The sequence below is a fragment of the Dasypus novemcinctus genome, chromosome 10 (assembly GCF_030445035.2).
Source record: "Dasypus novemcinctus isolate mDasNov1 chromosome 10, mDasNov1.1.hap2, whole genome shotgun sequence".
Taxonomy (NCBI): Eukaryota; Metazoa; Chordata; class Mammalia; order Cingulata; family Dasypodidae; genus Dasypus; species Dasypus novemcinctus.
The window spans coordinates 19,297,091-19,315,682 of record NC_080682.1 but is presented as its reverse complement, the minus strand read 5'-3'; the positions used below and the strand labels follow the sequence as shown (position 1 = coordinate 19,315,682).

The 18,592-nt window shown below is 40.2% G+C and overlaps 1 pseudogene; it reads right to left on the bottom strand.

Moving 5' to 3' along the window:
* LOC101410644 (glycine N-acyltransferase-like) overlaps positions 1-16,941 on the bottom strand; it is a 34,516-nt pseudogene extending 17,575 nt beyond the window's left edge.
* Between the last annotated feature and the right edge of the window lie 1,651 nt (positions 16,942-18,592).

Here is an 18,592-nt window from a genome sequence, read left to right as displayed (position 1 = left end):
TTAGTATGGGTGGGAAAGGCCTTGACCCAGTTTGAGGAGGTGCACATTATTGCTAATAAGCACCTATATCTTTGACCTGGTTTCATTCTGCAAAGTCCACTGTTAAGTTTTTAGAAGGGGCAGTTTCTGTGTGTTGGATGCCAACTGGGGCTTGGGGATCCTGGGAGGGTTTGCTTTCAGCACAGGTTTGACACTGGCTGCCAAGAGTGGTGCAGAGGTCATCTGGGCAATGTACCAATATTTTCTGAGCAGGGTCTTTAAAGCAGGTTTTTTTCTTCCTGCAGTTAGGAATTCCCTCTCCTTATAAATTGCTCCATGGATATGTACAGCAGCAAATGTATATTCAGAGTTAGTGCAAATGTTCACTCTTTGCCCAGTGGCCAGTTGTAGGGTTTGAATCAGTGCCCAGAGTTTTGCTTGCTGAGCAGACCATCCCCTAGGTACGGGAGCCACCTTCACTACTTAGTTAGCTGCAGCAACTGTGTAAGTCTCTTTTCATTTCTGACAAAACTGCTGCCATTTGTGAACAGGGTTTGATCTGGGCACGGAAGTGGCCTGTAGGCTGGGGTAGCCAGTACACACCTTCTTGTCAGTTCTGCACAGTTGTGCCCAAGAGCCCCTCCCCCTGTTAGCAGGAAAGTGGCAAGATCTAGAAAAAGAGGTGGGGGAGTTCCTTGAAGCTCTGCAGGAGATGAGTCCAAGCTAACTGAGTTCTTTTTATTTTTTTCTAAGTCTTGGGATTCTCCCATTTAAAAGCAATAGTGAAGAGATGTGATGTGGGGGAATTTTTGGGGATTGGTGTTGTCCTGGGTAGTGCTGCAGGGACAGTTACCAGACATTGTATGTCCTCCCATGGCCCAATGGGTTGACTGTGGGAGAGTGTGGCCTATGGTGTGGACCATTGACCATGAGGTGCAGCGGTGCTCAGAGATGTATTCACCAAATGCAATGAATCTCTCATGATGATGGAGGAGGTTGTTGTTATGGGGCGAGGAGTGAGGTGAGGGGGTGGGGGGGTACATGGGGACTTCATATTTTTTTAATGTAACATTAAAAAATCAAATAAAGACAAAAATAAAATGAAATAAAAGCAATAGTGATTGACTCTGGGGAGCCACCGGCAGGCAGAAAAGGCATCCTTTAAATCAAGACATGCAAATCAGGTGGCCTCAAGTAGTCCTGGCAGCAGTGGGGAGTGTCAGGGTAAAGTATTCCTCCTTTTTCAGGATGGTCTTTCTTGACTGCTTGGGTCTGGATTTTTAAGGCTGCTGCTAATAGGAAGACATGCTGTTTTTTTTTTTTTTTTTTTTTTTTTTGGAAGAACAAATTTATTATTTTTTTTTTTGCCTCATGTATTTTTTTTTTATTGACTTTGTAATAATATTACATTAAAAATATATATGTGAGGTCCCATTCAACCCCACCCCCCCACCCCCCCTCTCCCCCCCCAACAACACTCGTTCCCATCATCATGACACATCCATTGGATTTGGTAAGTACATCTTTGGCTGTTTTATTTGCTTTTTTGCTTCCCCCTTCAGCATTTTGTTCTGACTGATGAATAGTTTGTTTGCAACTTTGAGGAGATGGGAGATGTTTGTCTCTGTGAACCCATCTTACTTTTGAAGTGTTCATCTAATATCTGGTGCAGCCTGGGTCATGAAAGCTGCGTTGACCATTCTCTGGCTTTCCAGGGTCTCTGGCTCGAAGGGGGTGTAAATCTTGAGGGTTTTGCAAAGTTGCTTATAAAAATTTCCCAGAGGTTCTTCAGGCTTTTGAGTGATAGAAGCCATTTTGGACATGCCTGTGGCCCACCTCGCTCCTTCCCATTTGAGCTAGGAGGACCCTGCTCTGACCCTTCCTTTCAATATAGAATTGAACCTAAGTTGGCAGGGTTTGGGTAATTTTTTTAAATTGATTTTGTAAAAATATTACATTAAAAAAATATGAGGTCCCATTCAACCCTACCACCCCCACCCCACCACTCCCCCCCCCAGCAACCCTCACTCCCATCATCATGACACATCCATTGCACCTGGTAAGTACATCTCTGGGCATCTCTGCACCCCATGGTCAATGGTCCACATCATGGCCCATACTCTCCCACATTCCATCCAGTGGGCCCTGGGGGGATTTACAATTGTCCCTGAAGCACCATCCAGGGCAACTCTAAGTCCCAAAGGAGCCTCCACCTCTCATCTCTTCCTGCCATTCCCCATACCCATCTGCCACCATGTCCACTTTTCCCACTCCAATGCCACCTTTTCTCTGTGGACCTTGGATTGGTTGTGTCCGTTGCACCTCTATGTCATGAGGAGTCTCAGATTCCACATGGATACTGGATGCAATCCTCTTGCTTTCAGTTGTAGGCCCTCTAGACTCCTGGTGTGGTGGTTTTTAACCAGGAATTGATGTAAGGAAACTGATAAGGGTGGCTGGTGGCTTCAGTGACTGCCTGCCAAACTGCACAAGCTTTGGCCACCCCTAAGGTTCTCTCTGAGGGTTAATTTAACATTTAACATAGGCCAATTTACTTTGTGCAGAGTCTGGAGAGATCTGGGGGACATATGGACACTATAATCCCCAGAAAAGCTGTTATTGAAGTTTGTTTTTTTAACATACAATCTAAGACTGTGAGTTGGGATTATGATGATCCCATCTCTGGACTGGTGTTGAACCACAAGCTGGATCAGCACAGGTAAACCTCTGTGGTCCTCACTCATTCACTCAATCACTCAGAGGTTACACATTTCTACCCAAGGGACTACTTTATCCTGGAATCTTGAATCTTGATGTTTTGAAACATTCAACCTAAGCCCTTGAGTTTGGATGATCCCATCCCTGAACTGGTGTCACATGACAAAGGAGGGAGGTTCTCTCACAAGGCCACTCAGATGCCTGCCTGTCTGCATCTCTCATGAGAACTTAGGTTTGTCTTAGCAAAGGTATCTGTGTAGAGTCTGAATTGGCTGTTATGCTGTATGACATAGCTGCAGAGTGCAGGTTGGGGCCTACTCAGACTCCATAACACAGAGGCCATGTAGCCACAAACTGGATCTACAGAGGCAAACCTCTACAGTCCCCATTCATTCACTCAATTACTCAGAGGTTACACAATCCAACCCAAAAGACTGCCCTATCCTGGAATCTCGAATCTTGAGATTTTGGGAGGTGGTCAGTCTCTCTTTCCAGCCAGAGATGGACCTGACTGGGACTCAGCCCCAGGGCTTTACCTTTCTGATTCTTCTGTTGTTCAATCCACCTCTCCACTGAGTCAGGCTGGGGTGGAGGACATGGTCCACAGGGATCCTTTCCCTGAAGAAAGCCTCATCAAGTGGACAGGTGGTGCTGCCTTGTTTGTGTGTAGATCTCTGCCGGCCATATCTGCCAGTCCCAAACCAGAGGCTCAAAGTGCCAGGGTGGTTGGGTCTTCTGACCAGAGTACCAAAGGTTGCTGCAAAGCCAGGAGAACTGAACTGCAGAAAGACCCAAAACCAGCACTTCAGAGAGATGGATGAACAGTTTTATTATAGGTGGACCCAGAGAAGAGTCAATCTTCAAAGTCTGAGTCCCCTTTTTCAGTTTTCATAGATTTATATAGGATTTCAGTTGAGATCAGCATACCTTTTGCTCATTAGCTAATGCAATGGTAGGCAAAATTTTGCAGAAGTAGAATGCAGCTGCAAGGTTGTGGGCAGATTTACAGAAGCAGGAGCGGGGAACTCACTCACTTGATATATTCCTACTAGGCCATGTTTTCACAAGCTGATTTATAGAATCAGGGGGCAGGGGTTATTCATTTGATATTCTCCTGAAAAGCCATGTCCTGAAAGGCCAATCCACAGAAGCAGGAACAGGAGTGACTTTTTAGATATTTTTGCAGTTATACTTTTTATTTCTCAATTGAAGAACCTGCCTCTGGAACTGTGTTCCAGGAGGTAGCTCTGTAACTTTGAGAAGTTGGCAGTGTGCTCTCTGAGGTACTTTTTCTAGAATACTAGCCTGCTTTCTGTCCCTAAAAAGCCAGGCCATTGTTCAGCAGCTCTAAATTGTGAAATTAAGGGCAGGCAGTAGGCAGAACTTTAAAAGCAATGCCCCTTCTATCCTCTACACTTTACAGATACTTGCATCGGAAGCAAGAGTCAGCTATGGTTCAGATCTAGGTATAGCATCAGAGTTCTTTTATTATACATCATTAAAGAAAATCACCTTTTTAAGAAGAGTAAAGAGTTTGGAAATATGCCCCTTTAGAATAAGTTCAGTGAATTCCACGCAAGAGAAAGAGAAAGAAATCTACACCTAGACACACCACAGTTAAACTACTGACAACCTAATAGAAAAAAAAAAAAATGAAACAGTAGAGATTAAAAGATTTATTATATATGGGGGGATAATAATTCAAATAATGTCTGACTTTTAAAAGATATATAATGAGGTCCAGAAGACAATATAATCACATCATCAAATGCTGAAAGAAAAATAATTCACCTTAAAATACTATATCAAACAACATATCCTTTCAAAAAGAAGGCAAAATATAAGCATTTTCTGATAAATGAAGCAGATCTACATTATAAGGAAGAGGTGTGTAGGCTAAAAGGAAATGCCACTCCATGGAGTTTGGGCACCTAAAGTTAGGAAGGTCAAGGTAAGGAAATATTCAAAAGTATAAAAACCAGTTTTTCTTTCTTCATTTAAATTCCTGAAAAACAATAGACAACACAGACATTAAAGAACTATTATTTATTTAAAATTCACATTTAACTGGATATTTTTTTAAAAGGTATAAGAGAAAAAATAGAGTAAAATCAATTACTAGACAATCAAGAACTAACAAACACGGGAAAAAATACTACTTTTAACTAATAAACAAACAAAGCAAAAGTAAAGAGAACAGTCAACAAATAAGCAGATTAATTGCAAGACTATTTACCAAATACAGCATCTTTAAAATGGTAGGTCTAATTATCTGCTATAAATGCCTATTTGCTTTCAAATTCTAGAATGAAAAAATTCAGCAATGATAGCTCAAGAAAATGTCAAGGCTTAAGCCATCATTGAGAGTGACATCTGGGAGTGAATCAAGTTGACATTGGAGTAGGCAATAAGAGTCAAAGAATATGTCTATTTGACCAAAACTCACATAGAATTTTGGTGAGCAAATTTTTCAAAATTATCTCAGTGGGAAATAAAACTATTGAAGGAAAAGACCATTACTTATTATATATAAGAAAAGAGTTGACTTTATTGTTTAGTAAGCAAAACAGAACAGAATTTTTAAGGTTTAAATATTGAACAAAGCAAACAAATGATTTTATGGAAGGTTTGGGGAATCATATATTTTAAGGATTTTAAGACATTATTAAGCAGGTTGGTTTAGGGATGAGTCAACCATGTGCTCAGGAAGTATGAATACTGGAGTGTGGGTTTTGCTAATTGGCTGTCTTTCAAAAAATTGTACTGATGAGAGGTTACAATGATTTACTGGACCAATTTAAAACTCTTCTAGGTCTTACTTGTTCACAATATGGTACTATTACCAAAGAATAATTGGCTTTTTCTTCTCTTTGATTTTAAGTATAAAGATCTTTATTTTCAGACATTTCAGGAAAAGCCAACACCTTGAAATACTGGCTTTTAGGTCCCTGACCAATCACCAGGAGTTGAAATTGAGGAAAGACAGTATCTTTTAAAGTAAGTGTACAAATCACCTTTATCAGAATTCCTTCATGATACCTATTAAAAATGTTGGTAAGAATAAGAAAATAAAGAGAAAAAAAGTTGCTAAGAAATTTAGTCCCTCTTTATGCACACAAAGGGAATTGTGATTAGTCTAAGCCAGTAATTATCAAAGATTGGTTCATGAATTCCTCAAGTCTCCAAGACTCTTCAAGAAATGTGCAAGGTCAAAACTATTTTCACTAAAACACCAGGTGAGATTTTTATTTCAATTGCATATGATGTTAGCTGTAGGATTTTTATAGAGCCATTTATCAATGTAAGGAATTCCCTTTATTCTTAGTTTGCTGAGAGATTTTAGCAGGAACAATTTGTTGCATTTTTTCAAATACTTTAATCTGTCTTTGGGATGATTATATGATTTTTCATTTTTAGTTTGTCAACATTGTGAATGACATTGATTGGTCTTTGAATGTTAAACATAGAATCACTAAAACTGAAAAAAAACCAACAAGCAACCTAAAGCCCTTTAAGAGATGAATGGATGAATATATTATGGTATATCCACATAATTTAAGACTCAAACAAAAAGAAATGAACTACTCAAACATGCAAGTACATAGATAAATCTCAAAGCAATTATGCCAAGTGAAAGAAATCAGCTCAAGAAAGCAGATACTGGATGATTCCATTTATTTAAATTTCTAGAAAAAGCAAGCATCTAAAGTGACATAAAGCAGAAAAACAGTTGGCTAGAAGTGTGTAGAGATGACTGGGTGCATGGAGGGTAGGAAGGAGGAGTTACAAAAATACAGGTGGAAATATTTGAGGATGATTGATACCTTGACTATATTGGTTGAAATGAACAGTTTCATAAGTACAGACATATGACAAAACTTATCAAACTTAAAATATGTGGTTTACTGTTTGTAATTATATCACAATAAAGCTTAAACAAAAGGGACAAGTATTTTCATGATAATACTAAAAATTACTTGTCTTCTTCACTATGTTAATATTTTTTATCATGATGTACTAATGGTGTAAAAGCAAAGCTCAAGAGAGGAAGGATTGTGGGAAGATGGCATCAAACTAACAGGCAAAGCTCAATGCTCTCACAAAAGCAATGGAGAGAGAGCCAAAAGCTGTCCAAGGAACCTGCTTTGGGGTCCAGCAGACAAAGGCAGTGCTACACAAATCCCAGGAGGGTGAGGGACAGAGAGAAGAAGAAGCTGAAATAACAAACATGAGTTACCAAACTCCTAAAGCAAGTGGGAAGTGCTCCCTTTCCCAACCCCCAAGATATTAAGCTGTAATACAACCCTTGGTTCACTGCAGCCAACTAAAAGGGGAGCAGACATTTTCCTCCCCATCAACTGTTTCAAGGGAAAAGGGAATAGGGCAGGGGAGTTTGGGGACTTTTCATTAATGAATTCAGCCAGCAAAGCCTGCTTTGAATATCTGTTCTGGATATTCAACACAGGACCAAAGGAAACCCGAGACTGAAATAAATCCAAGCAAAGGTGTACTGACAAGTGCCTTCTGCTAGCCCATCTGGATTGTATGGACAAAAACTGTTCTAAGTTTTCTCTGTAGTCTTACCTCTGGGAGAAAACCTGTGCCCCACTAGTGAGTCCCTGGTCCAATTTTGGTAACATAGGTCAGGCAATTTTAAAGACTTAGAATAAGTTGAACCAAATATCAAAGAAGAGCTGTGAAAAAAAAAATAGGAAAGAGAGATAAATTGGCCATCAGAGTAAATTCACCAATTCAGATGCTTACATATCAGCAAAATGTTACAAGCCATACAGGAAACAAGAAGGGATATCTCAGCCAAAGGAACTAACCAAGTATCCTGAAGAGATACTGATTTAAGAAAATTAACCAGTGATATTCACAGAACTCTCCTACATCATTTCAAAGAATTTAAAGAAAATATGGCTAAAGAAAGAAAGGATATAAAGAAGACACTAAGTAAGCATAAAGAATAATTTGAAAGCCTGCAAAGAATAGTTACAGAACTTGTGGAAATGAAAGACATGGAAGATGAGATTAAAAATACATTAGTGAATGTGGCTCAACCACTTGGGCACCTGCCTATCCCATGGGAGATCAAGGTTTGGGGTCCAATGCCTCCTAAAAGAAGAACAGAGGGAGGCAGCCTCCCACCACAACAGAGCTAGAGTCCATCACTGGCACAAGAAGCAGAGGCCACAAGCCAGCAGACACCACAGCCCACAGGGAGAGGATGTGGATCAGACCACGGGGTACTCACCTCTCATGTGGGAGGTCCCAGATTTAGTTCCCATTGCCTCCTGGAGAAGACAAGAAAACAATGAACAGACAGATGAATGAACCATCTGGGGGGAAGTGTGGGTAATTAAAGAAAAGTAAAGTAAATTAAAAAAATAAATCCAAAAAAATATATACATTAGAGGGAAGTGGATGTTGCTCAAGCAATTGGGCACACACTGACCACACGGGAGGTCCCTGGTTTTGTTTTTGGTACCTCCAAAAGATGAGCAAGACAACAAACTGATGCAATGGTCTGGCACATTGAGATGATGCAACAAGATGGTGCAATAAAGGGATAAAATGATGAAACAACAATGAGAGACCCAGCAAGCAGGGAACAGAGGTGGCACAAACAATTAGGAACTGCCCTCCCACATGGGAGTCCTGAGTTCTGTTCCTGGTGCTTTCTTTAAAAAAAGAAGATGAGCACACAATAAATGGAAACTGAGAGCAGGCAATGAGTGCAAATAAAGGTGTGGGGGAGAAATAAACAAAGTAAATCTTTAAAAATACATTAGAGACACATAAGAGCAGATCTGAATTGCATGAAGACAGAATTCATGATTTCGAAGACAGAACATCTGAACTGGAAATGAAAGGAGAACAGAAAAATAAGAGAATGGAAAAGATGGAACAGAGACATTGGCAACCAAATGGCAATGTGAAACACACAAACATTCATGTTAACAGTGTCCCAGAAGGAGAAAAAAATGGAAAAGTGGCATGTATTAGTTAGCCAAAGGAGTGCAAAATACCAGAAGTACATAGAGCAACCTTTCTTCATAAAAACATTCCAAAAAGATAGGAATAGAAAGAAACTTTCTCAATATGACAAAGTGTATATATCAAAAAAATTAGTTAGCATTGTACTCAATGGTGAAAAACTGAATGCTTTCCTGCTTAACGAACAAGACAAGGATGCTCACTGTCATTATTGTTATTCAATATTTTGCTAGAGGTTGTAGTAGAGCAATTATGCTAGATCAAGAAATAAAAGGCGTCCAAATAGGATAGGAAGAGGTAAAACTTTCACTATATGTTCATGATATGATCCTATAACTAGAACCTCCCAAAAAACCCACAACAAACCAATAGAATTAATAGATAATTTCAGCACACTGACAGGATACAAGATTAATATGCAAAATGTAGTAACATTTCTCTATACTACTGATGTGTAATCTGAGGAGGAAATCAGAAAAAAGTTCCACTTTTAATAGCAACTGAAAAAATCCAATACTCAGAAATAAACTTAACCAAGGAAATAAAGGATCTATATTCAAAAAACTTCAAAACATTTGTAAAAGAAACTGAAGTAGACTTAAATAAGTGGAAGGACATTCCATGTTCATGATTGGAAGACTTATGGAATTGCGATGTCAATTCAACCCACATGATTTTTAGATTCAACACAATTGCAATAAAAATCCCAACAACATTTTTTACAGAACTGGAAAAACAAATTATCAGATTTATTTGGAAGGGTAAGGGGCTCTGAATAACCAAAAAAAAAAAAAAACTTTAAAAAGAAGAGCAGTGTTGGAGGACTCTCACTTCCTGACTTAAAGCATATTACTTAGCTATAGTGTTAAAAACAGCATGGTGCTGGCATAAATAAAGACACAATGACCAATGGAACTGGATTGAGAACTCAGAAATTGACCCTCATGTCTGCAGTCAAGATAATTTTGACAAGACTGTCAAGCCTTCCCGATTGGGCCAGATCAGTCCATTCAAAAACTGGTGCGAGAAGGACAGGGTAACCATGTCTTAAAGAAAGGAGGAAGACCCCTTTCTCACAGCTTATACAAAAGTCAATTCAAAATGGATCAGGGACCTATTGTAAAAGTGACAACAGTAAAACTCCCAGAAGAAAATGTAGGAAAACATCTTCAAGATCTTGTGGTAAATGGTAGTTTCATAAGCCTTACATCCAAAGCACAAGGAACAAAAACTAGATAAATGAGACCTCCTCAAAATTAAACACTTTTGTATCTCAAAGGACTTTGTCAAAAGAGTGAAGAGGCAGCTCACTCAAGGGGAGAAAATTTTTGGCAATCATATTACCACTAATTGTTTAACATCCATGATATAAAAAAGATATTACAACTCATCAATAAAAAGACAAAGTACCCAACTAAAAAAGGTACAAAAGACTTTAAAAGACATTTGTCCAAAGATGAAATACAAATAATGAAAACACATGAAAAAATGTTCAACATTATTAGTGATTAGGGAAAGGCACATCAAAACTACAATGAGATATCACTTCCCACCCATTAGACTGGCTGTTATTAAGAAGTCAGAAAACTGTAAATGTTGGAGAGGATGTGGAGAGATAGGAACATTACTCACTGTGGGTGGGAATGTTGAATTGTACAGTCACTGTGGAAGACTGGCAGTTCATAAGGAAGTTGAATATAGACTTGCCATGTGACCCAGCTTTACCACTGCTAGGTATATACCCAGAAGAACTGAGAGCAGTGACATGAACAGACATCTGTACACCAATGTTTTTAGGAGCATTATTCATAATTGTGAAAAGTTGGAAACAACTCAGGTGTCCATCAACAGAAGAATGAATAAACCAACTATGGTGTATACACATGATGGAATATTATGCAGCTGTAAGATTAATAATGAAGTTATAAATCATATGACAAGATGGATGAACCTGGAGGACATTATGTTGAATGAAGCAAGTCAGATACAAAAGGATATATAAAAGGTCTGGCTGATATACTTTAGAATTTGTTGTGTCTTTACTTGTGGCCTAGTATGTGCTTAGATTTTGTAATGTTTCATGCACAATTGCAAAGAAGGAGTAGTTCTATTAATAGATCTAGTAGTTGGATTCAAGATTCTTCATAAATATGAGATCAATTTTGTCTTAGTGTTGTTCAAATCTTTTATATCCTCGGTAATAATTTTTGATTTGATATCCTAAATTCTGAAAAAAGGTGAGTTATACTTTCCTGCTATTATTTTAAACCTGTTAATATCTTCTTATATTTCTGCCAGTTTTAAAAAATATTTGACTACATTGTTAAATCTAGCTTCTCAAGGCCCATTGTCTTTTTCCCCCTATAGCTGCTTTTCGATATTTTGTTCAACTTATTCCCAGTGTTTAAAATTGCGTAGCTTAAGTTATCAAAATTGGGCCATAGACTCACAAGAAGGGGGGGCATAGATTTTTCTGCCTAAAGGAAAGAATCTGAGAGAACCAAGAACAGTTTGTACAAACAGGCCATCAGACGGTACTCTTCAATGCCACTTTCCACAGAGGTGTTTCAGGCTTGGCTTTCCAAAATGCCTGTGTTGGATCTCCAGAATAGAGATTAGAAGCAGGCTCTGCTGACCAACTTTACTGAAGAAAAGCATCTCAACTCCCCTTAACTTTTCCCTTGAAACAGCTGATGGGAAGAATGGTGTCTGTTCCCCTCTCTGTTGGCTACAGTAAGATAGGGGTTTTACTCCAGCTTAATATCTTGTGAATGGGGGATGGGAGGCTTTCCTAGCTCTGTTGTGGGTTTGATAACTTACATTTGCTTGTGGTTTTGGTTTCTTCATAGCTCTGTCAGTCATTCTCCTGGTCTGTCACTCACTGTCCTGGTGTGCTGAACCCCAATGGAAATCCTTGGACAGATTTTGCCTTTAAAAAAAATTATTAATTTATTTATTTGAATTCATACTTTTTAATATTACATTAAAAAAATATGAGGTCCCCATGTAGCCCCCGCCCCCTTCACCCCACTACTCCACCCATAGCAACATTCTCCTCCATCATCATGACACATTCATTGCATTTGGTGAATACATCTTTGAGCACCGCTGCACCTCATGGTCAATGGTCCACATCATAGCCCACTCTCTCCCACGTTCCATCCAGTGAGCCATGGGAGGACCTACAATGTCCAGTAATTGTCCCTGCAGCACCACCCCGGACAACTCCAAGTCCCAAAAATGCCTCCACATCTCATCTCTTCCTCCCATTCCACACACCCAGCAGCCACCATGGCCACTTTCCCCACACCAGTGCCATATTTTCTTTGATTACTAACCACAATAGTTCATGAATAGAATGTCAGTAAGTCCTCTCTAATCCATACTCTATTTCTCCATCCTGTGGACCTTGGAATGGTTGTGTCCACTCCACATCTATATCAAGAGGGGGATTACATTCCACATGGATACTGGATGCAATCCTCCTGCTTTCAGTTGTAGGCACTCTTGGCTCCATGGTGTGGTGGTTGACCTTCTTCAACTCCATGTTAGTTGAGTGGGGTAAGTCCAATAAACCAGAGTGTAGGAGCTGAAGTTTGTTGAGGCTCAGGGCCTGGCTATCATATGGTCAGTCCAGAGATTCAGGTCCCCTGGGTATACATTAAACCCCAGCACCTAAAATACAGTTCTGGTAAAAGTAACAGGAGAGGCTTGTGAACAAAGATCACATCTGAGTCCAGCTCCATCACACAGAAACACAAACTCCAAAGAAGGGCCAAGTGACAATGCACTGAACTCCATCTGCCATGACCATAGAACCTGTGGGTCTCTGTAGCCCTCAGAAGAACCAAAACCTGGGGTTGTATCTACTTTATCTGTCTCTGGGACTCTGCTGAGATGTGCATAAGGGCAACTCCTCTGATAACCTGCTGGCTCTTTTTGGAGACTCATAGCCATATAAACTCATTTGTCCTTTCCATTTACCCCTTGATTCAGGTCAAAATGCATTTTTAACTCCTGTTATTATATGTAGACAGGGATATTCTGCTGGTCCGAGTTGACCCTTTTATTCAAGGTCATTTTCTAATTACACCATCAGCTGGTACTTGGTAGTAATCCCTCAGTGCCAGGGAGGCTCATCCCCTGGAGTCATGTCCCACTCTGGGGGGAAGGCAATGCATTTACATGCTGAGTTTGGCTTTGAGACTGGCCACATTTGAGTAACACAGAAGCTCTCAGGAGGTAACAGGCACCCTGCAGCTCTAGGCCTTGTTCTTATTTCAGGTGCACAGGCTCACAAGCATAGTCATTAGTATCAAGGGCTCATTGTTGGATCTTCCTTCTTTTTTGGTCTTTGCCGTTGCACTTGGTGGATTGTTGCTGGTCCTTTAGGGACTGTGATAGAGCTCCCCTGGCTAGGAACTCAGCACTCCCTCAGTTGTTTTTAATTGTATCCACTATGAAAATATCCAAACATTTTTATGTACCCTAGATAAATGCCCTGTAGAACTCCCTGCCATCCATGTGTCCCCTGTCAATAACATCCCACACTAGTATTCCTCTGCTGCCATTGTTGAACCTTTCTGTGATCCAAAACTTCCTGAAAAGTGAAACCCAATATATTGTCAGGTTCCCTTAATAGTAAAATGGAATATAGTGATGAGTTAAAAGGTTAGATATAGAATACATATTAATTTGGAAAAATTACGGTAAAAATAAATTGGGGTATCAAAAAATTGTCTACGTCCTATCTTTTTGTTTTCTTTTTTTCTAATTATTAAGCTAATCTTCACAAGAGTTTTAGATCACAATATACAGTACTCCCACATATCCAACATAAAACCTTTTCCCTTCCACAGCAATAATCTTTTTACATATTCATACTATACTTACTGAAACTGATGTACAGATATTGAGACAATAGCTTTCAAACAAGGTAACATTTGTGTTTACATTGTGGTTTATATTTTAGACTATACAATTTTCTAAATTTTTAGTTATCTTATGTTTTACATTATGATTTACATTTTAGCCTATCAGCCCCTATATATTTTTGGTGTAATTTTACAGGTCTTATATCCATCCTTGCATACTCTTGTGAAACACTTCTATTGCCCACACAGTTACATTGGTTCCATCTATTCAATACCTCATTCACCCTCCCCTTAGGGCCCACAGTGACAGCCAATCTTCATTGCTTGAAGGGCCATGTTCAGAGATACTTGCAACAGTGTTGAGGGCTTGACATGCTGAACTGCCCTAATGCCCTGGGAGCCATCATTTCTCTTGAGAGATACATTTCTCTCTATTTGATGGCATCAGTCCTTCCCAGGATGTGGGTACACCTTCACTCTCATTATAGCAGTCTCTATCCAATGATATAATGCACTATGGCAAAATGAGCATTCACATATTCCCTAGGAGACTGTCCTGCGTCAGATTATCCCCTTTAAGCATCTTAAACAGGTAACTTTCCTTATTATATTTTGAAAAGGTTTTCTCAGCATTACATTAACAACCAAATACCTGACAATCTCCTATGTTCATATGTTGCCCCACCCTCCCCCCAATTTCTTGGGCAATATTTCACATCCTCCCACCCCTAGCCCCCCTCTAGCCCACAAAACCCCACCCATAGGTAACCCTATGCCCCATTTTATCCCTTCCTTGTACAAATACTTACCTCCAGCTTATCATAGATTTCACCCATGTAGGTGTCAGCTTACATCCTTCCTCTAACACCCAATTTCCTGTAAGCCTATCATCCAGTCTCTATCTCTCTGAGGCAGCTTAGTTTACTTATTTCATATCATTGAGGTCATGTAGTATTTGTCCTTCAATGCCTGGGTTGCTTCACTCAACATAAGGTTCTCGAGATTCATCCGTTATCACGTGTGTTTGTAGTGTATTTGTTCTTAAAGCCGAGTAGTATTTCATTGTATGTATATACCACATTTTATTTTTCCATTCATCTGTTGATGGGCATTTGGGTCGATTCCAACTTTTGGCAATAGTGCACAATGCTGCTATGAACATTGGTGTGCATATATCGGTTTGTGTCCTTGCTTTCAGTTCTCTTGGGTATATACCCAGCCATGGAATTGCTGGGTCATATGGCAATTCTATGGTTAGTTTTTTGAGAAGCTGCCAAATTGTCCTCCAGAACGGCTGCATCCTTCTGCATTCCCACCAGCAGTGGCTGAGTGTTCCCATTCCTCCACGTCCTCTCCAGCATTTGTAGTCTTCTGTTTTTTCGTAGCTGCCAATCTTATGGGAGTAAGATGGTATCTCATTGTAGTTTGATTTGCATTTCCCTGATAGCTAGAGATTTGGAGCATTTTTTTTCATGTGCTTTTTAGCTATTTGTATTTCTTCTTTGGAGAAGTCATGTTTAAATCTTTTCCCCATTTTTTAAATGGGTTATCTTTTTATTTTCAAGGTATAAGATTTCTTTATATATGCAGATTATAAGTCTCCTATCCAATAAATGGTTACAAAATATTTTCTCCCAAATTACTTTAAACCATACTTAGTCTCTAAGTAAAAACTGACACACAGGCATACACACACACACACACACACACACACACACATATATATATATACATTTGCCTCACAATGTTCAAATCTCCTGTGTACAACCAGAGATGCATTAATTCCATACAGAATCAGGTGCAATTTCTTGGGTAATATTCGCACTCAAACTTTACATCCTCAAATATTATGACATGAAGTGGATACAACTTGCTATACGGTAAGGGATAATTTAGGAGAAGAAGACAAAGTAATTCATTTTGTGTACATATACAGTCATCATAATGAAACAAGGAAGAAAAATTCAACCATTATAGTCCTCATTTCTGTAACTTGTTATGTAGTCAAAGTTCATATTTAACACTACCTTTTTCCACTAGCCATTCCATGTTTCCATTACCCTCAGCAAGCACTTCACCTGGCCGTGGTTCTTTGCCTGATGGGGTGACCAAAAGTTTCATTTCTGAAGATTCTGAGACATTTTCAGTCCTGCTTTGATTTGGTTGTTCCAATTTTCCCTTGATTTGAATCATAGGGCACGGCAGTGCTAGGAGATGCCCTAGAGGATATCCTGTGTTCCACACAAACTCTTCTTCAACTCTATTATGTAGGTGCAGTCTTATTTCCCTTGGTAGAATTAATCACCTCAGCCAGTACAGTAATTCCATTCTTTATAGATTCTGAGGTAAGAGGAGCCCAAAGTGGCCAGGTGACAGTTTTAACTTCCAGTTCAATGGAATCATTGATGTATTTCTTGGTGACAGCACTCCTCCTCTTGGGACTAAAATCGGTAGACCAGCAGAGTTTGAGGTTGCAGAGACAGAAAGCTAAAATTTTCCTAGTGGATTGCCAGGGGTAATAGTGAGTGGTGCCACTCCCATTTCCACCCCTTGATGCCTGGACCCATGGGTCCTGGTTATGGGAGAAACAGCACCATAGATTGGACACTGATTTAAAGCATACACAGCCTCCTGGGGAACATTTCCCTAGCCCTGCAAGGTATTGCCATTTAGTTGGCACTATAATTGAGTATTCAAATGGCCATTCCACTGTTCTATCAATTCAAGTGCTTCAGGGTGATGGAGAACATGGGAAGACCATTGAATTCCATGGGGGTATGGCCATTCTCATACATCATTTGCTGTGAAATGTGTCCTTGGTCAGAAGCAATGCTGTGTGGAATGACTTGGCGGTAGATAAAACCTTTGGCAATTCCACAGATGGTAGTTTAGTAAGAAGCATTGCGTGCAGGAAATGCAAACCCACATCCAGAGTATGTGTCTATTCCAGTTAAAACAAATCTCTGCCCCTTCCATGGTGGAAATGATCCAATATAGACAGCCTGCCACCAGCTAGCAGGCTGGTCACTTTGATGAATGGTGCCTTAATGGGGCTGAGTGTGGGTCTCTGCTGCTGGCAGATTGGGCATTCAGCAGTGGCTGTAGCCAAGTCAGTCTTGGTAAGGTGATGCCCATGTTGCTGAGTCCATTCATAACCTCCATCCCTACCTTCATGGCCACTTTTTTCATGAGACCACTGGGCAATGACAGGAATTGCTGGGGAAAGAGGATGAGCATCAGCCACAGGGTGAGTCTTCTTATCTACTTGATTATCAAAATCTTCCTTTGCTGAAGTTATCCTCTGGTGAGCATTCATGTAGAACACAAAAATTTTCATGTTTTTTGCCCAGTCAAAAATTTCAATCCACATACCTCTTACCCAGACCTCTTTGTCACCGATTTTCCTATCATGTTCCTTCTAAGTCCCTGACCATCCAGACAAATCATTGGTAAGAGCTCATGAATCAGTGTACAAACACACCCCTGGCCATTTCTTCTTCCAAGCAAAATGAACAACCAGGTACACTGTTTGAAGTTCTGCCCAAGGAGAATTTGCCTTCACCATGCTCCTTCAGTGATGCCCCAGAAAGGGGCTGCAGTGCTGCAGCTGGCCACTTCTGGGTGGTACTGGCATATCGTGCAGAACAATCTGTAAACCAGGTCCCAATTTTCACTTCCTCCATCAACTGATAGTAAGGAAGTCACCAGGAGGCCAAAGCTGTGGGCTGGAAAAATGAAGGTAATATGGCAGGGGTGGTAATTATGGGCATTTGGCCTACTTCCTCATGTAATTTACTCATGCCTTTAGGATCTGCTTGAGTACTATCTCCTATATACCTCTTCCATTTTATTATGGAGTGCTGCTGTGCATGTCCAGCATTTTAGTGTGGTTGGTCAGACAATACACAGCTCATGATAGGCAACTCAAGTCTCAGTCCATGGTTAAGTGTTCAGTCTCTGCTAATGCCCAGTAGCAGGGCAAAAGGAGTTTCTCAAAAGGGGAGTAGTTATTTGCAGAGGATGACAGGGCTTTGCTCCAAAATCCTAAGTGTCTGCATTGTGGTTCTCCTATAAGGGATGGTCAAAGGCTCTAGACAGCATCTCTATTTGCTACTGAAACTACCAGCCCCATTGGACCTGCTGGATCATATGGCCCAAGTGGTAGAGCAGCTTGCATAGTAGCCTGGACCTGATTCAGAGCCTCTTCTTGTTCCAGGTCCAGTCAAAACTAGCAACTTTTCTGAGCCAGTAAATGGGCCAGAGTAGCACATGTGAATGAAGAGTGTGCTGTCTCCAAAATCAAAAGAGACCAACTAAGCATTGTGCGTCTTTTTTGGTCATAGGAGGGGCCAGATGCAACAGCTTATACTTCATTTTAGAAAGGATATCTTGACAGGTCCCACACCACTGGACACCTAGAAATTTCACTGAGGTGGAAGGACCTTGTATTTTAGTTGGATTTATCTCCCATCCTCTGTCATGCAAATGCCTTACTAATAAGTCTAGAGTCTTTACTACTTCTTGCTCAAGAGGTACTATCAACATGATATCATCAATATAATGGACCAGTGTAATATCTTGTGGGAGGGAGAGATGATCAAGGCCCTGTGGACAATATTATGACATAGGGCTGGAGAGTTGATAAATCCCTGAGGCAGGAGAGTGAAGGTAGCATTCCAATCTCCCTAAGCCTCTGACTTTGCCAGCTGAAAGAAAATTATTTCTGGTTGTCCTTACTAATTGGAATTGAGAAAAATACATTTGCCAAATCAACAGGTGCATTCCAGGTACCAGGGGACATGTTGATTTGCTCAAGCAATGATACCACATCTCAGAGAGCAGTTGCAATTGGAGTCACCAGCTGGTTAAATTTATGATAATCTACTGTCATCCTTCAAGATCCACCTGTTTTCTGTACAGGCCAAATAGGAGAGTTGAATGTGGATGTGGTGGGAATCACCACCCCTGCATCCTTCAAATCTTTGAAGGTGGCACTAATTTCTGCAATCCCTCCAGGAATC